General features: G+C 37.9%; 1 protein-coding gene across 3 annotated transcripts in view; it reads left to right on the top strand.

The window, feature by feature from the left end:
* The window catches only part of EYA2 (EYA transcriptional coactivator and phosphatase 2), a 131,021-nt gene that overhangs the window by 5,432 nt on the left and 101,013 nt on the right, over positions 1–24,576 (top strand). The gene's annotated exons all lie outside the window — the stretch shown is intronic.

Below are 24,576 nucleotides of genomic sequence, written 5' to 3'. Positions count from 1 at the left end.
ATGGATGTAAATAAAGGCTGTATGTTCACCAGTAGATGTGAATGATGCCACTTATAACTTCGATAACTTCAAAGCATAATTAAAAAATAATAGTCTGGTAACATTTAATGGAGACAGATGGAGAATATTGGAGAAGGTGAATAGATGAATTTATAACTAGATTTACAAATAAATTTGCTACTAGCTTCTTCTGCTTTGAATATATTAGATGAGTTCTATAGCTTTTGTTGATTATATACCTTTTGCCATAATTGTGCCATTAACGTATGCTAAGGAGACTTCTAACTATGCTAATTTCAATAGATTGTTAACAATAAAAGATGGCAGAGGAAAACCTGTACTGGAAATTATCATAATTCTATTGGTTGCCATATTTTAAACTTTAAATGTATTTAAAATGGGTAATCCAATCTCCACTCCATTCATTTAGTGAGTGTATACAGTGTTGATTTGTTTCTGTTGATCAACTATTTACTGTACAGCATTTTAATCTTCTTTATTATCCCCCTTATAAACAGCGTACAAGAAGAGAAGGAAGCAGTTTTATATAAAGAGAGCAACTCATGCTATAATTTTTAAAGTTATGGATTTATTAGTGTTTTTCTCAATGTCAAATTATCAAAAGTTTTGAATAAAATAGATTCTAAATGCTTAGTTTCTACTATAGTAAAGACCTATACAGCAAGTTGCTATTTTGTTTCCATCTTTGTGCTTTAGTTTTTGAAAATGGATACAATCCAGCGAAAGTAATGGATTTATAATAACAACTGAATTAACAGGCAGTTAATTAACAAAAATAAACAGTACTGTACACTGCATGTTTGCAAAGCTTTCAACTGTAAACACAAATTACATTACAGCCATAGCAGAACAATGTGCACCTGAATCCCATTGTATTAATTTGATTTTAATGTACCCAATAGTTTGCTAGATTTTGCCCGGTTCTCATCTGCTCTAGAAAAAGTAGTTATAATTTACGTACCAGCCTTTACATAGTTTTAAAAGTTTTTAGTCTAGAATAGCTACACTAATACAAAAAAATAATAATATCTTATTTTTCTGCAAAGCAAAGAATATGAAGACTGGTCCTTTTATTAAATTACCATCACCAGTATATATAATTCTTGAAGCCTATTTAATTAATATTGGTGTTGCTACTGTTTCATTTTGTACATTTCCTAATGAATAGGAAAAATCCATTCTTTCAGAGTATATAAAATAAAGCTAAAACAAATATTTTGCTTATCCCTGCTGGCCCATTAACTTTACACCTTTGTTGTTCTAAACAGCTAAGCCAGTTTTCTTTTCTATTCATCCATGCATGCTGCAAAAACATTTCACCAGCTGTTGCACGTGCCCCTATGAATATACCAGAAATTGCTTACTATGGTCTTGACATGTATCTATTCATTTCAGTGAAAAAAATTGTACAAAGAGTTTCTAGCAGAAATATACTATATTAAGTTGTGGTTTTACAACTTGGATCCAAAATACCTTAGATGTTGCTCTAAACATAAGGTTCCCCCGCCATTTTTATAGAAAGTATCTTATTTGTATCAGAATTCCTTTTGATATTAGCAATATTAGGTATTCCTTGAGGTGAGGTGGGGAATACATTTAACAGTAAACAAGAATGCAATTTCCAAACCCAGTAGAATACAAATCAGATATGTTAAAAATACAAATATAGCTGATAATTATTTGGACCAATGAGGTTTGAACAATCTTACAAAGCTGCTGAATAGCCTCTAAGCCTTCTTAGTTTCATTTGGCATTGGACACGTTAAGGTAAATATAACTATACTCACATCCCACAGATAATTCATTCAATCTGATACACAATGATTTGTTAAGACGATAAGAGTGGATGATACTTACTAAAATCAGCAATGAGGTGTTCTCTTGAAGAGAACTGTGAGCATGCAGAATCCTTTTTATGCTACTTTTTATGCTCTCTTGAAAAGATACAAAGCTCATTATCAATACTGTGGGATAATACAAGTCTTTCTTTTTATCATAACATTTAAAGTGCAGGTAGTCCTTGGCTTACGACCACAATTGAGCCCCAAATATCCATTGCTAAGTGAGATAATTGTTAAATGAGTTTTGCCCCATTTTGCGACCTTTCTTGCCACAATTGTATGTTTATCTTTTTAAATTTTTCACATGGATTTGAGAGGAAAATACAGAGGTGCAGGATTTTTTAAAATTTCATAAATGTTTCAAAACGAAGTCAACCCAAAAGAAAAAAATATATACAACTGTTTAAATCAGTTTTAAATCTCTGTCTTGTTTCACATATATTTAATGTTTTTTCTCTTTTCTCTTTCAATAGGAAGTAACTTTATCTGTTTTCATTCTTTAACCATTCCTACAGGCTATACGATAGTGCGTATCACTTCATTAAAATACATACAACCCAGTTCCTATAGATTAAAATCCATATTTTTTTCCCCAATAACTAATCCTATCACATGGTCTTGAAATTTAATCTTAAAATTAATGTAACAGTATGTTTTGTAGAATATGTTTGTAGAATCAGATTTAGCAAGTGGGCTCAGTTGCTTGATTTATACTTATTTCAGAATAAATGTGTAAATGTATGATGCTGAAATGTGCTGGAAGTCACTTTACAGTTTTCAAAGGATGAAAGTGTAAGATACTTTTTTTAGAGGAAGCTAAATTGAAATGTGAACTGTTCTTTTACAATGTGTTTGTGACGTTCTTTTCTAAGTTGCTGAAATTTTTGGAGGTGGTGTATACAACAAACAAATACAGCAAGTTATTCATGTAATGTACAGGATGTCAAGCATTATAGACAATTTTTTTAAAAAATTACATTAAATTTTAGAATTGTTTCCTTTTAAATACTTCCCTGTTTGTTATATGATCTTTGAACATTCTTAAGAACGATAACACTTTCTCTTTAAAAAGTTAGTTAATAAAATTAATAAAACATAATATGATTGGTCTATCTATAATTATATGCAGTAGGCTGCTTCTGTACATACCAAACAAAGAATCCTTTGCTGAGCTTCCATGTTTTAAAAAAATATATCATGAGGAACTGCTTATTTGTCTAAGAAACTTAATCCTAATTAAAACCATCTCAGTCAAACAAAGAACATGGATTAATTGATATAATTCAAAAGTGAAGTACTTTCTTTCCTTAAGTCAAAGTCTCCTTTACCCTATGAAATTGTCTTGTCTTTTGTTAATTGGTGTCCTTGGTTAGAATAAAAGAGTGTTAATAATTACATTTGAAATGGGAAGCTTTGTGTCTTTTCTAGAAATAAATATTTAATGACTGCCTGAAAGTTTATTAAATTGTGCAAAATCTTTGGGATGATATCATTTAAACACTTAGATATGCATAAGAGAGCTTGAAAAAACGTTGGGAAGAAAACAGGCTTCGGTTGTGTATACAGTTACATTGGCTTTTGTGAAATGGACATTCTTTATCCTAATTTCTATTCCGTGTTTCCAGATGTTACACCAAAATGAACTGATGGCTGATAGAGAAATCATAAATAAGGAAAGAAAAGTAAAATAAAAAACACAGGGGTGAAGGTGATGGGCTTATGGCTCTCCCGGTATAGTTGAATTGCAGTTTATTATCATGGCCAGCTTAACTAGCTATGATAATAGAAATTATGCTTGTCATAATCCAATAAAATCTTCTTTAATTCTTCACAATTAAAAGAATCTGGTTTTTTTCCTTAGCATTAAATAGCATTGTTTGTTCCATTAAGTCCTGACTTATTAGCATATTTGTTTGTTTGTTGTTTGTTTATTAGATTCACATGATTGCCCATCTTAAGCAACTCTGGGTAGCTCACAACAATAAAACCGTTAACTGTAAAACAATCATAAAACGATAAAACAAAAATCCTGCACAAAGCAACACCTTTGAGTTTGTTGACAGAGGTGATGAAACTGTTTCCCCATGATGTGGTCTCATATATTGGCAGGAAATCAAGGCAAATCACATCATGAGAAGAACGAGGCACCTGGGTCCCTGTCATTTGTTGGTTGCTTTCCTTTGTGACCTAATGAGAACATCCATGTCTTGCCTAGGGACTTCGTTTACATTCACAGTGCAGCTCAGGTTATGTCCTGTGAAAGTAGCTCCTACTTCGATATGAATGCAGTCTAATGATTTTTCCATTCTAATGCATGAGGATTGTTCTGTATATTAGTGGGATCCAAAATAAATAAATAAATGGAAGTATGATCAGAGGGATAGCTGGGCTTCATCAAAGGGAGCCAGGTTGGTAAATGGTTAGGGTTTTAAGTAAAGGTTTTTACTAGTAAGTGGGTAGGAGGGAAAGACTTTTTGTGCTTGATGATACAATGGTGGTGTGTGTGAAATAGGGCAGATCTTAGATGATAGATAGATAGATAGATAGATAGATAGATAGATAGATAGACAGACAGACAGACAGACACAGACAGACAGACAGACAGACAGACAGACAGACATCTCTCTCTCTCTCTCTCTCTCTCTCTCTCACACACACACACACACACACACACACACACACACACACACTATGTTTTTACTACTGATTCTGTGGGCATGTCTTGGTTGGTGTGGCATGTCTTGGTGGCGTGGATTGGTGGGTGTGGCATGGGAAGGATACTGTAAAATCTCTATTCCCTCCCCACCCCACTAACTTGCTTTCCAGCTCTGTTCTCCTGTGCAGGGCAACAAAAGAAAACCCAGCCAATTACCTGGGACTCGAGAGGCAGAGAATAGTTGGGGGTGGGGCCAGTCAGAGGTGGTATTTGCCAGTTCTCCAAACTACTCAAAATTTCCATTACCGGTTCTTCAGAACAGGTCAGAACCTGCTTGTAGAGTTGTAATTGCAGGAATGTTCCAATCTCGGATGGCAAACCTCAGATAAAGAATGTTTCCAAGCAAATACAACTCAGGTAAACAAAGTCACTAATTTAAAGGAGGATTAGAGAGAGGAAGTAAACATATGTTAGACTTTAACTAGAGATAATTAATTGTATGGATTACTGCACTAAACAGTAACGAAAGTTAAGCAGTAACCAAAGTTAACCAATGATGGAGGATAACTAAAAATGTGTATAAATGCAAGACTAGACTCCAATAAAGATCATCATGATTCAGTTGTTCATGATCAAACAACTCGACTGCCTCGTCATTATAACAAGTGGCGCATGAACAGGGACCCTCTTACTTCGTCCGGCAAGGATTTGGTGCACCTTCAACCCTTTGTGGTTTCTTCAACCTTTTGGTTTCTGTAAGTATGGGGTCTTCACTTTCTGAGGAACAAAGGAGCATGTAGATGAATTAGGCTATTTGTTGAAGAAAAATAATACCGAGGTACCACAGAGAAATCTCTTAAGGCTGGGTCCAGGAGATTGCAGCTCAGTGCCTATGGTACCCAGAAAAGGGGTCTTTAAAATTAACTGATTGGGAACGTATTGGGAAAACATTGCATACTGAACCTCAAGCAAAAATAGCATTTATGTAGGCATGCAATTGAAAAATTTGGTCACAATGAACTTTCTCTTTTAACACCTCCACCTTCACATTATACTAATGCTGTCATTTATCCCCCTTCTTCACCCGAATATATGTCTTCAATTCCCTCAGCTCCTGCAGATACAGGGCAAAAGCCTCCTGACTTTATTGTTCAGTCTTCTTTTCAGAAAATGGTTGAGGCTTGTAAAAGGGATGCCTCTGTCTCAGGAACAGAACTTGCAGAATTACTGTCTGTTTGTCCAGTACAATATCGTCCTGGTCAGGGGCCACAGCTTGGACTGCAAGTAGCAGAATGGGAGGGTCTGCCATATCAGATCTTAAGAGAGTTAAAAAAGGCAGTTACAGACTGTGGGATTAGTGGTAATTTTACAAGAGGACTTGTAGAAGGAATAAAAAATTGTTATACAATGATCCCTGAAGATTGGAAGCAAATATTTCTCATGATTTTAACATCCATGAAATATGTGGTTTGGGAGAGTGAATATATGAGACATGCTCAAGCTATTTCTTTAGGAGGAGGAGGAGCATATACAGTTGAGCAGCTATTTGGTTCTGGACCGTTTGGTACAATTCCTACTCAAGTTGTTCTTCCTCCAGCTATGTTAACTATTGTTTCTGAATGTGCCTTTCGTGCTTTTCTTAAGGTATCCCAAGCTGGAGAACCTAGAGCAAATTTTTCAAACATTCGACAGAATGCCAATGAGCCTTATGCTGACTTTGTTGAGCGTCTGTCCAAAGCAATTAGACAGCAGTTTGATCATCAGGAAGCTGCTGGTGAACTTCTTCGCCAGTTAGCTATTGAAAATGCTAATGCAGATTGTAAAAGAGCTTTACAGCTGTTAAAGGCTACTGCTCATTACACTCTGGCAGATATTCTGCGAGTCTGCCAGGATATTGGATCACAAACTTATAAAATGCATATGTTAGCAGTTGCTATTCAGAAAGGACAGTGACCAATTGGTAGCTGTTTTAAGTGTAAGAAGCCTGGCCACTTTCAGAAGGACTGTCGTTCTACACCTTCTGTGCCTCAGAATCGTCCTTCTAGTGCCCTATTTGCACAAACGGATTTCATTGGGCCAATTAATGTCGGTTTCAGTCGGGAAACTTGCCAATGGGTGTGGCACCCACCCAGAATCCAAAGCGTGCCTTTCCCATCACTCTGACTCCTCCAGCAGTCTCTCTCACTCCTCCCCAGCCACAGCCGGTAGTGCTGGGATCGATTTAGTCACTCAAGAGGAAATTGAGTTTAAATTTCCCATGGAAGTTAAAATAGTTCCATCTCAATTTAAAGGTCCTCTTCCTTCGGGATTAGTTGGCTTAATTTTGCCACGTTCTTCTGCACACAAAAAGGGCTGTTTTGTTGTGCCTAGGGTAATAGATTCAGATTACACTGGTATCCTCATGATTCAGTTTTGGGTGAATCTTCCTCAAGTTCTTCCTTGTAATTCTTCTGTTGCTCAATTGCTTCTTCTTCCATATGAAATTCCATCTCCTGGTATAGGTAATTGTGGGGATGCAGGATTTGGATCAACTTCTTTATCTGTAGGCTTACTTTCATCAGCTGAACTCCTCTTGTCCTTTGTTAACGCTCTTCCTTAATAAACAACCATTTCAAGGGTTATTGAATACTAGAGCCGATGTTATTGTCATCTCCTCTTTACAGTGGCCAGTACAGTGGCCAAAAATGACAGTTTCTTAATTGTGGGGAATAGGAGGTTCTACAGCTGCTTGGCAGAGTGTTCAGGAAATTAATGTTACAACACCTGCTGGTAAGTCCTTTTTCCTACAACCATACATTCTAGATGTTCATACTAATATTTGGGGCCATGACATCCTTTCTCTTCTTAATGCCCATTTGATTCTTGATGATGGCTCTTCCTCTTAAATGGCTCTGTTCTACGCCGGTTTGGGTAGAACAATGGCCATTATCAAGGGAAAAACTTGCTACTTTACAACAATTGGTTCAAGAACAATTGGCTGCTGGTCATATAGAACCTTCTACTAGTCCTTGGAATACTCCTGTTTTTGTTATAAAAAAGAAAAATGGGAAACATAGAATGTTGCACAATTCCTCCATTCCAATTCTTCCTGAATTACAAGTACAGAAATCATATACATTAGTACAATGGCAAAAATTACTTGGCATTATTAATTGGGCATGCCCATTCTTCTACATTACAGCTGGTGATACGTTGCCCTTATTTCAGTCTTTGAAGGGAGCACAATCACCAGGAGATCTAGTTGTATTAACTGATCCTCAAAGAACATGCCTTCAAGAAATATTGAATAAGTTTAAGCATCGATATGTGAACAGGATAACATCCTTAACAATAGGACTTTGCTTAGCTCTTCTTCCCACTATATCCTTACCCACGGGATGTCTTTATTCTAATGCGTGGCCGCAAGCAGTCAACATTCATGAGTGGATTAATTTGTCAGCTACTCCGCCTGGAAACATTTATTCTTATCAATCAGCATTAGATGATTTGATTATTAAAGATCATAAACGAGCCTTACATCTTACAGGACAGGATATCATTAGCATAGCTTTCACTCGTACAAAAGTTGAACATGAGCATTTGATGATGATTTCAGAATCATATCAGATAGCCTTTTCTCAATATGTGGGAAACTTGTTGTATTCTTTACCCAAGCATCCTAAAATAGTGGTTACTACTACTTTAAATCCGGCCTTTCCTTCCATTTTTGTGCGAAATCCTATTTCTAAAGCTCTTACAGTCTTTACTGATGGATCACCTACAAGGGGTGTGGTTGTCTGGCAGATTCAACAACAATGGTATTCTAAATTTTACTGCCACGCAGACTTCAGCTCAACATGCTGAGCTGGCTGCTGTGATTTTGGCTTTACGATTGTTCAATGACCAGCCTATTAACTTGATCGTTGATACTCAATATGTGTATTTAGCTATGCAATCTCTTTCCTTTTCTTATTGTGCTCTCTCTTTGGATAAGAATTTGTTATCCTTGTTTTTAGCTTTAAAGAATAGTTTGGAAACTCGCTTGTATTCTTTGTATGTAGAACACATTCGAAGTCATACTCCCTTTACTAATGCCTTGACTGAAGGAAATCGAAAGGATGTTGCGTCTTTGTTTGCTGATCCTGTTGCTAGTCATTCTTATTTTCATCAAAATGCCAAATCGCTTGCAAAGCAATTTAAAACTTCATTATCTCAAGCCCAGGATATTGTCCGTACTTGTCCAGCTTGTCAGCAACTGGCAGTTCCCTTTCCAGTGGGTGTCAACCCACGAGGAACCCAAGCTAATCAAATTTGGCAAATGGATGTAACTCAATTTTCAACCTTTAAGCCATACTGTTATCTTCATACATCTATTGACACTCATTCACACTTACTTTGGGTTACTGCTTCAAAACATAAACATACTTCAGATGTTATTTCTCATTGCCTATCCTCTTTTGCTGTAATGGGTCGGCCCTCTCAGTTTAAAACTGACAATGGCCCCACTTATATTAGTAAGGAATTTCAAACCTTTTGTCAGAAATGGAATATTACTTTAGTGCACGGAATTCCTTACAACTCTCGGGGTCAAGCTATAGTTGAGCGAGCTCATCGTACTTTTAAGGCATTGCTTCAGAAACAATTACAAACTGAGTCTGGCCCTTACTATCTGTGAAAGATTCAAAATCTTATTGCTGTAGCATTATATACTTGGAATTATTTAACCTTTTTAGATTCTCTTGGAGACTCACATGTTAATTTGCATTTTCGAACTACTGAATCTTTAGCAAGGCCTTTGGTAAAGTATCACCAAGCTCCAGATCCAACCTGGAAAGGCCCTACACCGCTGATCACCTGGGGTCGCGGTTACGCCTCCATGGAAGATCCTTCTACTCGAGAAGCAGTGTGGGTTCCAGCACGCTGTGTTCGTCCATATCATGGCATGGCATCAGGGCCTTCACAACCCGATTCCAGATTTCAATCTTCATCTGAACATGGAAGTCCGTCTTCCAAGGTCGATGCGCCCGCAACCCATCACTTGGGGCCAGGTTAAATCTACTACATATCAAGCTCAACAACAACTGCAACAGGCCTCATTACCTCAGACTCCTGAAAATCTTGTTGCTGCTGTTTTTGCTATTATTGCTGCTAACTCTGTTACCATTTTACTTTGTATTTTCTTGTTTATGGTTAATGGTGTTTCTGCTCAAAATGACACTTCTGTGGTTCATCTTAACCCTAATTTGTGGGTTCGTCATGCCCAATACATGTTTATGACCCATGGCACAAATATTACTTTATACTATGAGCCCCTAATGGCATTTGGTCAAATTTCTTTTACCCCTAACTTGATCATGTCTTCTACATTTATTGTCTCACAACTACAATCTATTTCACACTCCTGGCTATTTTCTACACCCCCTATGCAATTGAATTCTGTCTGTTGGCGTTACTTGAAAGTTAGTCAATTTACAAGGGGTCTTTGTTTCTATTGTCATGCTAAACAAACTTGGCTTCATAATTGGTCTGATTATGATGATGCTCAGCACATATTTAAAAAGCTAGGGAATTATAGTTATTGTTCTGACTACTATTGGTTGTCAGGTACCTTTAATTCTTCTTTGCATGGAATTAATATAGCTCCTGATATGTATCCTGACAATTTTCCTATTTTTAATGCCTCTGATCAATCTAATACAGGATTGATATGTGCTGGTTGGCAGCTTAAGGATCCTAATATGTGGTTCTTTTTTGATAAATATGCTACTAATGTTCATCCTCAGAATTATCAACGTGCAACTATAGGTTATTTTACTCTACCTGTTCAATAGGTACGCTCCCATCAACTCGACAGCGGTGTTCCTCTCTGGGGCCTACATGTAATGATGAAGTCATTATTGACACACAATTGTCTTCTGGTTCTACATTTGGCCGTGCATTGGCAGGGGCCGTTACAGGAGTCCTTACTCTAGGCTCTTATCCTGGCATAATTGCTCAAGAAAACAGACGATCTATTCTTGGTCTCACCTGCAGACTTGAAAAATCCATCAATGCTACCGCTGCTATTATTCGTGATTTGCAGCATGAAATAGAAGACTTAAATCAAGATGTCTTACAGCAGTGTTTTGCCATAGACTATCTTTTAGCCCGTCAGGGAGGGTTCTGTACATTAGTTGGACATTGTGGATGTGCTGTGCATTTTCATTCTTTGAATAAAACTATTGAGGATGAGCTTGCCAATTTACAATCATACATTCAAAATAATATCCATGCTCATTACTCACCTTTTGAGTGGCTAACCAATTGGCTCCCTGATTGGTCTTGGCTCAGACAGTTTTTCTTTTATGCTATAATTATTATTATTGTACTAATTGCAACCTGTTGTTTTATTCAATGTATTCCAAATTTATTCGCATTGTTTCATCCCACTTCCCCATCTCTTAATCCTCTACAATTGCGATACATTCATAAATCTTTGAATCCTCCATTTAAAATAAAAAATGAGGATATGTAGAGTTGTAATTGCAGGAATGTTCAAATCTCGGATGGCAAACCTCAGATAAAGAATGTTTCCAAGCAAATACAGCTCAGGTAAACAAAGTCACTAATCTAAAGGAGGATTAGAGAGAGGAAGTAAACATATGTTAGACTTTAACTAGAGATAATTAATCGTTTGGATTACTGTGCTAAACAGTAACGAAAGTTAAGCAGTAACCAAAGTTAACCAGTGATGGAGGATAACTAAAAATGTGTATAAATGCAAGACTAGACTCCAATAAAGATCATCATGATTCAGTTGTTCATGATCAAACAACTCGACTGCCTCGTCATTACAACACCTGCTGAATGCCACCTCTCTCTCTCTCTCTCTCTCACACACACACACACACACACACACACAAGTATCAGTTTTTAACTTGGAGATGGGTTTTTTTGTATCTTTCATGGTTGGTTCAATAATTTATTTGGAGTGGACTTCTTGGTATGGTCTGGTGGGTCTAACAATCTGTCATTTCTGATAATGGAAATCAACCATATTTTTAAACATGCCTTATCAATAATGCTGAGGAGGTTTGGGTAAGGTTCATATTTCGTATCTGTTTTACAGAATATTTGTTACATTAGAAATGCAAGATTCTGGTTATTATTTTATGGGTTATAGAAGAAAAACATGTTGGTCTGCCCAGCATTCTTCAAGAATGGGGTGGGGGGGAGAGAGAGAAAAGTTTGACAATGATTTGATTATGGTACCTGGCAAGTGGTTCTTCAAAATCCCAGAATTGCTTCAGGTAAAGAGGGAAGGATCACTAATTTTGAAATGCAAAAGATAAATACTGGCAAGGGTAAACTCAGAGCAATGAATAAAGTTCTCTTGCTATTAGCTGCTTTTGTAATGACTGAGAGAAGATCACTTTCCCAAAATCATTCAGGGCCTCCATAACTTGAGGACAGGGAAAAAATGTGGCAGGTTGGATGGGGGTTCCTTGTTAAAATGCTCACCTTATTTTCATCCAAGGAACCAATTGAGCTCACTGGCTAAGATACAGTGTATTGGGTCAGTTCCTATACATTGCAAAACAAACATTTATTTCATTCATTTATTTATTTTAAAATATATACGATGTGACTCTGTGTGGCTTAGAAAAAAAGAATAAACAATAAAATCAATAACTTGGCTTATATTCCAGGATGACTTAGACCAAATTAAAAAAAATGTCCACAAAGGAGAGGTTAAATATCAGGGCTGTATGGATTTGAAAATTATTCAAATAAGTGTTTCAGTGAACCTTGCCCAGTGTATCTCTAGGTTATTCTTTAAATCAGCAGTATCTTTTTTCACATTTCTTTGGACTGAGCCTCATTTCCCAGTGACTGCATGTAGGCCTGTCCATATAACTTTCTTTGCAGTGTCTCAGAATTGGTTTAAATTGACTTCTGAATTGTTGATATCCCAGTCTTGCTTATATAAATCTACAGATAGCAGAAAGATGATCTTCTAGGCATTTTAGCTATATGGTGGGGTCCTGATTTACTTTTTAAAATTTTGTTGGCTATGTTTACAATTTATATTCTACCTTTCTAACTATGTTTTACCATTTATATTGTGCTTTTCTGCCATCCAAGGTATTTAATAGTTTTTTAAAAAATAGAGAAAGAGATGCAAGTTAAAAGGAGGTCTCTTGTGTGAATAGAAAACATAAGAACTAATGCAAGCACCTCCATCTCCATTTTCTTCCAGTATTTTGTGTTTCATACAGTCTGCCCTAGCAGGTCCCAACTTTCAGGAGTAGCTTTGGGGGAGATGTTGTTTGTTTCTTAGAGTTATATTCTGGCTTATTTTGTTTTTATGTTAGAATTATATTCTAGAGTCATATCTTATAGATTTGTTTGTTAGAGTTATAGTCTGGCTTATTTTAGGATGTCAAGGCAAAATATCTAGCAAAGATCATGTTTTGGTGGGGGAGTGAGTCAAAAAATCAAGGTAGTCAACTTATATCTGTCATGCATGCTTTATGTGATTAAAGCATGCATGACAGATATAAGAAAGATGATGGAGCTTTTATTATGTGTCTGCCATTGTGACCTTTTTTAGGTATCAGATCCCTGTGATATGGAGCAGTATCATTTCCAATTTTCTCCCAAAACAGCAATAGTATTTAGACATATATTGCCCCATAGCACTTTATAGCATTCTCTGGGTAATTTACAGTGTAGAAGCATTATTTGCACATTGCCCCCAACAATCTGGGTCTTCATTTCACTAATCTCAGAATGATAGAAGACTGAATCAACCCTGAGCCCTGTCAGGATGGAACTCAGGCTGAGGGCAGACTCCACCAGCAATACTGCATTTAACCACTGTGCTACCAGGACTCACCCTGTAATTTGAACTGAAAGAAAGTGGCCCAGAATCATCAGCTAAACTTTCATAACTAAAGATGGACTTATTCCTTAGTCCGAACTAGACTGTGTTGTTCCTCCATGTCGTATAATATATGTGGGTATATGCATAATTTTGTATTTATTTATTTATTTTGTCATGTTCATGTAGTATATATTGGAGGTAGACACCTTTTGAGAGCTGTACGCAATGACATTTCATTTTAATGTATGCCAATTAGTGTACATTCAAAGTGACAATAAAGTTATTCTAAGCCTAAGCCTAAGTCTATCACTGTAATCCTATTTCTAAACCCATAGTAGGAAGAGAAGCTAAGGAAGGCTCTTTGGCCAAGTAAAAGTCCCACTTGTTCTTCTCAGAATCCAACTGCCTCTCTTTATTTCTAATAATATCTCTCAAACACAAAGAATGCTATTTCATCCTCATCAGGAAGGATATTGCATGCTCATGTAATCTTGCCTTCCAGTTTTATATTGACATCTGTCATGTTCATTAAAACAGCATTCCCATTTCAATTGCAAGCATGTGAGCTACATGCGTCTGTCACAGGGTACAACTCAGTAGTGGTAGATACTGTAGCTATGATCCGGCCTAAAAATGGACTCTGCCTCTGAGCAAGATTAAAAAAATCATATAAACACAGATCTATTAAATCAATTACTTGATTTTTTTTAATCAAAATTGTTCTTCCCTATATTGCTTCTCTGATTTCCTTACAACAGCAACAATTCCCTATTTGGTGATAAGCTGATCGGTCTCAACTTGTATTAGATTCACACCTCATTGGTCTTCCACCCACATTGAGTTAACTTCTTACACCTGCTTCTTCATGACAGAAATGCGTTCTTCTTTATTTTGCCTGGTATCTCCAGTTACAAATATTGGTCCAAAGCCCAGTTTCGGAATACCAGCTATCCCTTGCTGGAACTCTGTATGAATTGCATTCAGCTGGTGGGAAATATGACCATCTCTTATGCAGACAACAAAAGTAGATAGAAAGCCATGGGACAACTCCATATAATATTAACTGTGATATAACATCCCAGGAATAACTTGTGGGATCCTATCTCTCATTCTCTTCTGATTGTAAAGAGGAAGATGACATTTTGCTTTTGTTATAATTTTATAATTCAGAATTATTCAATTTGCCTTGAGATCACTAAGGAATGATGAGTTCTAGTCAGTGCTCAAACAGATGCTTGATGGCCAATTCTCAGGGATGTTGTAGTACTGAATTCCTGCACTAGCAGTAGGTTGGACTAGATGTTCCCCCAAGTTTCCTTCCACCTCTTCTGTTCATTAGAATATCAAATTTATGTTTCACCCTATTTAACTAGTGTTAGAATACATCACCACATTTTATTCTAAACTGAAATTTTCCATCTGTCAGAGAAATAAGAGTGAGTGCAACATTTAAAAATGTCTGGCTAAGGGAAGGCATTAGTTATTCTTTCAACTGGAATTTCTCCTTAGAACCACGTAGTACTCAAAGATTGAAACTGGAATTATAGCATGAGTGTAATTTGCATTATATGCTTAATAGAAAATAGTTTTGATGCAACTCTAAAAGATTGAAAGATTGAATACTGTAGCTCCTTCCATTCTCAAAAGATTTAATTTATCTAAGGCTTCCCGTTTGCATTTTGAGAAAAGCTAAGAATTGAGGAATAGCTTGATCAGGTGCTACCTCTTCTTGTAACTTTTGCTGTTTAGTTTCTTTATTTTAAGTTTTGACATTGAATAAAACTTCTTTTTAAGGCAGAATATCGTATTCCTTCCTTCAGTTTTGCCCCCTACAACAGATTGAGAGAGAATGATTGTCTGAAAGTCTACAAGTGGGTTTCCTTTGTGGCTGAGATGTTGGGTCTCCATTCATGGAAGACTAGCCTCTTAATAGCTGTATACTCCTCTAATTTTTTACATAATTTTAGGTCCCCTGGCATGATCAGTGGCATCCCTCATTAATTGGGAATTCAGCATTTTGTTCTACAAGACCAAGCATGCGTGATGGGAAATCATATACATTTTCTTAATAAAATAAATAAAACAAGTGTAAGAATGCAATAAGTATGACTCTTTGCAACTTGATTTTAATTTGATGTATATAAAAAACAGCCAGGATCAGATTAAATGAACGCCAAATTTTTCAACAGCAACATTTGCAAACCAATATGGTGGGTACTTGCTATAGAAGCATTACATTTGCAAAGGCTGGCAACTCATGTATGCCATCTGCTCAACTCCTTGGAGAAACAGTAGGGTAAAAGCAAGAAAATCTTTTAAGTGTGAGGTCACTGTATACATCCCCCGTGGGTGGGCTTCATTTACATGTCAAGTGCCAATCTAAAATGAGGAATGTTATGGATAATGTTGAGGAGTGAGATTAATAGGCCGTAGATTTCTTAAATAGGGTGTGCCTGCTCTAACGTGCTTAGTTACAGTTCTTGATGCTTCTTCCTCATCTTTTATTGCTCATTATGCTTGCATATTTCATGCATATAGTCTGAATCTATCTCTTATAATTGAATGATATGATGCTTCCTTGATTATGTACAAGCAACCATTAAGAAATGGGGATCATATTCATGCAATGTATAGATAATATGGTAGAGTTCTATTCTACTCTATTCTATTCTTTATTTATGAACCTCAGATTACCTAACTGCAAGAAACTCTTTCACTGTAATGAAAATCATATTATATTTTGGCTTCTGATAATATTCCCAGTTTAATTTTCCAAATTTCTGTCAACACCTGCCTTAGAAAGATAGAACAGTTGTAATAAATGAATTTTTTTGGTACGAAAGATGGAAATTCTTGTTCTAACCAAGGTTCAGAGGCTGTTGTCATCTGTATGGTTTATTTTAAAATACTGCTACCTGGCATAAGCATTTTTTACTTCCTGGTGAGGTCTGGATTAATAACATTCACTTGTGTTTTTATAAAAGTTTGCGAGTGCATGGAAAATAAAGCCACATTTATTATTCAAAATGAGAGCAGAAGCTCAAAGATAGCTTTATATGACATGACCATCATGTAGCCATATCTGGCAGAAATATAAGATATATCATGTTATGAAGAAGTGAAAACAGTGTATTCAGGGGTGGGAATCAAATTTTTTAACAACTGGTTCTGTGGGCATGGCTTGGTGGTCATGTTATTGGCTGGGCGTGGCCAACTCAATATCACTCACATAGAGACACACATCTCCTCGCCTGGCCTCTCATGACTGTGGGGATGCTGCAACAGTCATAAGTGTGAAAAACAGTCATAAGTCACTTTTTTCAGTGCCATTGTAACTTTGAATGTTTACTCCACACAAGCAAAGTACCAGCAAAGGAGGGGAAAAAAACTCCAGAGAAGTTCCAGAGACAGGAAGTCTAGTCGTGCCAAGAATGTAATAAGGGTTAACAGAGAGGCAGTTTCTGTAAGCAATGCCACAATGTTTCCTTTCTGCCTTCCTTACAGGATTAGGCCAGTAATTTCTTCTAACAACCAGTTCTCCGAACTGCTTAGAATGTTAACAACCGGTTCTAGCGAATAGGTGCGAACTGGTAGAATCCCACCCTTGAGTGTATTCTTTTATCCCTCTAAATTAGCATTCTAGCAGTGATAAACAACCATGGGCTACAAAACTTATAAACTATGATCAAAATGGCTAGCAATCAGAGGTTATTCGAATTGCACTCCAAAATACTGGCAAGCATCAAACTGTTTAATTTTGATACTGTATACATAACTCTTATTATTTGCTTCTGGGATCCATAACTTACCAATTCCATGGATAAAGTTTGTATGTAACTATTTTAAATAATTACAAATATATAATAAATTAATTCTGAGAACAAATGCATTTTCAAACTTATTGTTAAATTATATATCATATCTTGTAAAAGGCTTTATCATAAAAGAAGCAATTCATTCTATTTAAAAAATTGTATTTTGCTAAGGAAGTCTAAGGAAGGAATATGCTACCATATCCCTTACATGCTTATATTAAATGTAGCAGCTAATTAAAAACTACCCTCTGACTTTATCATTGATAAGATATTAACTTGATGTTATCTCTAAATTGGACAACAGAATTTACAATTCCTTGTAGTAAAGTCAATGAACATGCTCCCAAGTAGTCATCAATGAGAATGATTTGATCCGCTTGTACCCTATATCGATAATCCTTGACTTAGAACAGTTCATTTAGTGACTGTTCAAAGTCACAACAGCATTGAAAAATGTGGCATATGACCATTTTTCACACTTGCAGCCTTTGCAGCATCCCCATGATTATGTGATCAAAATTCAAAAGCCACCTCTCTTAGAATTCTCCCATGAGCTGTTCAGAGCATCCAGTAGGGGGAGGTGCTTCAGTCTCTGCATGTCTAGGCTGGACTTAATTTGTGGAATGCTCCTCCTCCTCCATGGGACTCCTCCCCAGCATTCCCCAGTTTTTGCTCAGCCTTGTTGTGGATAGGCAGTGCTTTTTGTTCTTCCTTGGCCGAAACAGGAGTATTACTCAGCAGGTTTGGATATAGTCCAGTTCGTTTTTTCAGGCTTTTAGCCTCCAAATCACTTTACGATCTCCCGACGTTAGCTCTCTCCATCTGATCATCGGAGATCATTTGCATTTTCAGGCAGCGCTGTTTTTCCCCCCAAGCGGCGGGTGGCTTCAGCATTGCTCCGAGCCACCCCATCTGCTTGTTCTACCCCCACCATTGTGATTCCGCATTGCCTTTCTCTATATCGGCAATAGCGGCATGGGCATTTTTGCTCTCATCCGAGTCGTATTGTTGAGTTTTCCCCTCAGAACATCGTCTTGGTGTGGAAAACAGTAAGAATTTTTTCCACCCCTTCCCCCACCATTCCTTTTAGCCACAAGGAGAAGCCGTTGGAGGCATTTCCCCATGCGGCGGGAGTTTGCTGCTGGGAAGCATGCGTGAGCCAAAAATAACGTCCATTGTTTTTGCCTTTACTTAAAAAAAAAAACTGCGTGGCTGCGCTATTTGTAACTTGAGCTGTGTGATGTAGTTTTCCTTCCTGATCAGAGGTTTTTCCTTCTGATAACCTAAGGAATTATTACACCTCATTTTCTTATTAGATTCGAGGTCATCCGTGTATTATTGTTGGCTTAACCCTCACAGCCTTACCCAGCGGCACAACAGCGAGCACCCAGGCCCGTGTCCACCTGTGCAGGGAAGCTGTTGAAGGCCTCTCTTTATTATCTTGGCCTTCCAGGCGTTCTTAATTTGGCTGTTTGGATATTCACTCTATCAAGCTGTTTCTCTATTAATTTATTTATATATATATATATGACTTTAATTCACTCCAATAATAATAATAATAATAATAATAATAATAATAATAATAATAATAATAATATAATATTCAGTATTAATATCTTAATAAGGAAAGATATTATTACTGTAATATGACTCATATTATATACACATATATCTTAATTGAAAAAACCAAACCAAAACAAGGGGATAAGATATTATCAGGGCAACTTGTCCCGTCTTGGATCAGGCCTCTGGGCATGCCAACCACCTCAACAGTATCGCTTTGAATAACGAGCATACTGCATCTCTTTCAATGCAAAATGGCAGGCGGTAGTAGCTCTCAACCCTCAACATCAAGGGTCAAAGCTAAATCTCAGCACAAATCCAAGCAGACAAAAGGTCATTCTAAAGCTTCAGAAAAGGATGCCAACAGGCGCCATAAAGCATTAGAAAAGCAAATAGGTAGGTGTGCAAGGGAGGCACACAGGGCCTCACAGGACCTTCCGCCCCCAGTCCAGTACTGTCTACCTCTTCCCATCCTCCTCCTCCCCTAGATCTCTCCCTCTCATCCAGACACAGCTTGGTTTCCCAGAGTCAACAGGCCCAGTTACCTGGAACACAGACCACGCGAAGGGCTCCTGAAGCTACATTCACTCCGACGGCTGCCGGTCTTTGACAAGACAGAGAGCAACCTACTTTCCATCAGAGCAAAGCACATTTCGGGCTTGTCGAATACACAGGCAGACTGGCTAAGCAGGGCCAAGATCGATCAATCGGAGTGGCGCCTCCATCCGACCCTGTTTCAAGAGGTGGTCAGGACATTTAGACAGCCGGTGGTGGACCTGTTCGCTTCCCCCCTCAATGCTCAGCTCCCAAGATTTTTTTCCAGGTACCCCTCGCAAGGAGTGGAGAAGTTCAATTCACTCTGCTGTCGTTGGCCCCCGGGACTTCTGTATACATTTCCGCCATTTCCACTGCTTCCCAAGGTCATCCAGAAACTGTTAGACGAGAGGGCGGAGTTGCTTCTAGTAGCTCCTTACTGTCCCAGAGGGCCGTGGTTTGCAGACCTCCGCAGTCTATCCATATCAACACCATGGAGAATTCTGCCAGACAGGGTCTTGCTACCCCAGGGACCCCTTCAACATCTGGACCCAGAATGGTTGCACCTGACCGTCTGGAGGTTGAGCGGAGTCGTCTGAAGAGCGAAAAGTTGTCCAACAGAGTTATCGCCACCATCCAAGCCACCAGACGTCCCTGAACAACTCGCATTTACAATGCCACAATGTCCAGTTTCTGCAAATGGTGTACCAAGTCTCGAATTGATCCCATCTCTCCATCTGTGGCTCAAATCCTAGAGTTCTTGCAAGGGGGACTTGACAAGGGATTATCACCTAATACGTTGAAAAGACAGGTGGCGGCCTTGGCGTCAGTTCTCACTTGTGAAGGTCTACTATCTCTTTCCCATCATCCACGCATATGGAGTTTCCTTCGAGGAGCCACAAATTTACGCCCTCCAGCGGTACACTGTTATCCCACCTGGGACCTTAACAGGGTCCTCGTCACACTCACTAAGGGCCCTTTTGAACCCTTGAAATCGTCAAGTCTCCAATTTCTGACGTATAAAGTAGTTTTCCTCGTAGCAATCACTTCTGCTCATCATATTTCGGAACTTGCAGCTTTGTCTATCAGACAAGATCTTTGTGTTTTCCATTCTGACTGGGTGGTCCTTCGTCCTGATCCTATGTTTATTCCCAAAATTAACTCGATTTTTCATAGGGCATAAGAGCTGATAATTCCTAATTTTTGTCCCAGACCATCCCAAGGGTTGGAACTACAATGGCATAGGTTTGATGTGAGGTGAGCATTGCAAATATATATTAACTGCACAGCAACTTTCAGAAAAACAGAAGCCTTATTTGTGTCGTTTCAGCCCAACACTCAGGGATGCAAGGTCTCATCTTCTACAATAGGCCATTGGCTACGGGCCGCGATAGTGAAAACGTATCAGACTCAATCACTGCTGGTGCCCAGGGGCATAACAGCTCATTCAACAAGGAGCGCCTCAACATTGGCAGCGTGGGCCACAAAGGCACCAATAACTGAAATTTGTCGAGCCACAACCTGGGCCTCTCTATCACCATTCATTAGGCATTATAAAATAGATGTGCTTGCATCCGCTGCGGCCTCCTTTGGCAGAAGAGTTGTGCAACGGGTCCACAGGGACCAGGAGGGGTTTCCAGGCCAGACGGAGTCCCTCCCGTAGGACAGGCCATGCTTTGGTATGTCCCACTACTGGATACTCTGAACAGCTCATGGGAGAAAGGGCATTGGTTCTTACCTGACACGCCCGTTCTCTTTGAGCTGTGAAGAGCATCCAACCCCACCCTTTTTCCGTCTGGTGGGATCCTGTTTCAGCCAACGAATTTGTTAGGGCATTGAGGACGAGGGCGTTTATTTCTCTCATCTTTGCCAAAACTGGGGAACGCTGGGGAAGAGTCCCGTGGAGGAGGAGGAGCATTCCACAATTTAAGCCCAGTCTAGACATGCAGAGACTGAAGCACATCCCACTACTGGATGCTCTTCACAGCTCAAAGAGAACGGGCATGTCAGGTAAGTACCAACGCCCTTTTTCTCTGACAAATTTAGTGGAGATTATTTCTTAATAGACATAGCTATGATTCTATTGTAAATAGAGCAGCATTGGAAGGCATGTATTTATGTATGTGTGTGTGTGTATGTATGTATGTTATTGGGGCAGGGAGCACTGTAAGGAACAGGCAGCATGGGGAAGAGTATATGTTAACTGATGGATCAGCAATTTGGAGAGCTGAGGACACATTTGGGATTTTGAGTAATGTGTTGTAATCATACACAAAATGGAGACTTGGTTTACTTGCAACATGGTTACTGTTGTGCACGTGGTCAGTCATCAGAATGCAGAATAGCTTTCTGGAGAAATGGAATTTTATTTATTTTTATTTATTTTATTTTGTCAAGCGATTAAGTATAAAGTATACTTAATAGGTATAAGTATAAACATATTTATGAATACATGAAATGGATACAAATAAGAAAAAAAGAAACAATAGGATAGGAACAGTAGACACGTTGGTGCGCTTATGCACGCCCCCTACATACCTCTTAGGAAAGGGGTGAGGTCAATAATAGACAGTCTAAGGTTAAAGTTTTTGGGGTTTTAGGAAGAAACCACAGAGTCAGGTAGAGTATCCCAGACATTGACCACTCTGTTGCCGAAATCGTATTTCCTGAAATCAAGTTTGGTGTAGTTTACCTTGAGTTTGTATCTATTGTGTGCTCTTGTGTTGTTATGGTTGAAGCTGAAGTATTCATTGACAGGTAGGACATTGCAATGTATAATTTTATGTACTATAATACTTAGATCAGACCGAAGGTGGCATAGTTCTAGGTTTTCTAGGTCTAGAATTTCAAGTCTGGTGGCGTAAGGTATTCTGCAATGAGTAGAGTAGTGGAGAACTCTTCTTGTGAAATATTTCTGGACTTTCTCCACTATATTAATATCAGATACGTAATGCGGGTTCCAGACTGATGAGCTGTATTCAAGTATTGGTCTGGCAAAAATTTTGTATGATTTTAGTTAGCAGTGTGATATTACCAGAGAAAAAGCTACAAAAGATTAGGTTAACAACTCTTAATGACTTTTTGGCTATGTAGTTACAGTGGGCTCTAGCATTTAGATCATTACAGATGAGTACTCCAAGGTCCTGGACAGAATTTGGATCATCAACAAGGTCTTGACTATTCAGCCTGTATTTTATTTTCTGATTTTTTTTGCCAATATGTAAGACAGAGCCTTTGTTTGTTGAGATTTGAAGTTGCCATTTGTTTGACCATTCTGATACATACTCGAGATGTATGTATGTTCTCTCTTTAAGCCTTCATGGAGTTCCAAGGCTTTGATGCTAATAAACATGATCCTTACTGCTCATGCTATAGATGCTATAGACTATTCAGATAAAATAGACATTTAGAAATGATATTTTGAACCAGCATTCTGTTATGGTGCTTTTCTGAAATCTCTTTCAGGTCATTGAACACGTGTATTCTGAATGTTGGGTTTCAGTGGAATTCCAGTGGAAACTTCCAACTTCGCTTCTTCTACATCTCAAGTGGGTTACCTGTTACCTTCTAAAAGTTTTGGTTGATGGCTTCCATATTTCTTCTCATTGCCCTGTAATAGGTGCTGAAGTTCAACATATCTAGATGGCACCAGTTTGTCTACCCCAATATGTTATGTGGGTTAGGAATTGATGCCAATATGATTTACAGAAAGCAAAATAAAAAGACTTTATGATGGGATCAGTGTTAACTTCTGAACTTCTTAAGGAGGCCACAGTGGCAAGAATTTACCTTTAAGCACATTACATAATCGTTCATGATAAAGTCTGTGGCCTCCATATACATTCTGTCAGCTGAGAGGAGTATGACTAAATCTCCATGGATAACAAAATGGAATAGTCAATATATATTATATCTACTTATTATAAATATACTTATTTATAAAAGAAAAATTGAGCCTTTTTTATCTTGCCAAAAATATCCCGAGAAGAAGGGTATGCCTTTAAATGGAGGAATTAATCAAAGGTGAGCTTCAAACTCTCTCTGGAAGAAGTATGGGGATGTGTCTGAGTAGAATATAATCTGGCTAGAAACCTGCAGAGAAAAATGAATTGAACAGGCATGAGTAAAAATAAATCTCTGTCCTATAATATTTATTCACAGTTAGCATAGAAAGAGCCCCCTTTTTTTCTAAGGCTTGATCTGCACTATCCACAGTGGTTTTCTTTTTTATATGCACAATGGGAATTGCAGACTTTTTAATCAAGCTGCTGAAGAAAAATGTTGTCTTTATATTCACTGGGGAAGACTGTAATAAATTAAAATGATTTCCATTAGTCTCCTTACTACTTAGCTCAACCACTTAAAATTGCTTTGGACTCTGCCCTTATTTGACCTTTTCAACTTGGCTCAGATTTTAGTCCTTCCCAAAACACAGCAGTGCTGGCCAGAGTCCTCAGAACTTGCTTTTGTTTAACAAAGTCACAAATCAACATGTGGGAACAAGAAAGAGTAGTGGTGGTGAAACATGAAAACAGGGGGAATTTGGAGTTCCAAATCATTGATTATAATTTGATTGCTGATTATAGTTGCAGATATTTTTGTCTAAAGAAATACATTAAATGTGAGAGTTGTATGATATATGTACAGGTGTGAGTGAATGTGTATGAATATGTTTTTGTATTTATCATTTGTATTCTTCATATCTTTAAGCAGTATATAAGGCATGTTGCTATCAGGATAGAAGAAAAATAAAAAATATATAAATATATGTTTGAAGTATCTCTAGGTAAAGGCTATCAAACTTGCGGCCCTCAGGCCGGATACATCACGCTCTGGCCACGCCCATGCCTGGTTTAGTGAGGGGGAAAAATTGTGATATGTCACATGACACCACCATGACACCTCAAATTTGACACCCCTACTCTACATAGTACAAAAGTGATGAAAAGGCATGTGCTTTAAAATAATGTTTAAAATTGTACAAGCTCACAATTCTCTCTCAGGAGAGGTACGATTGAGCTACAATTATCCTACTTCAAACCATTATGTGAAAACCTAGTCCTAATGCCTTCTGGAAAAAGATATAATGTTGGGGAAGGAGGACATAAGAGAAGAGAATGAACACCAGAAAAGTGGATGCATCTACTTACAGCGGCAATGGAAACATTGTTGGAAGATCTGAAAGACTAAAGTAAGAATTGATTTTCATGAAGGAAATTTGTTTTTGTGGTCCCTAGAAATTGAGATTGACATGATGGCACATAATCAAGCTCACTGTAATACAGCTGTCTTTGTTTTAAA

Source organism: Pseudonaja textilis, chromosome 3, assembly GCF_049901715.1.
Source record: "Pseudonaja textilis isolate UNSWEBS1 chromosome 3, rPseTex1.2, whole genome shotgun sequence".
Classification (NCBI taxonomy): Eukaryota; Metazoa; Chordata; class Lepidosauria; order Squamata; family Elapidae; genus Pseudonaja; species Pseudonaja textilis.
Note: the sequence above shows the minus strand (reverse complement) of the source record. Positions and strands in the feature narration are given on the sequence as shown.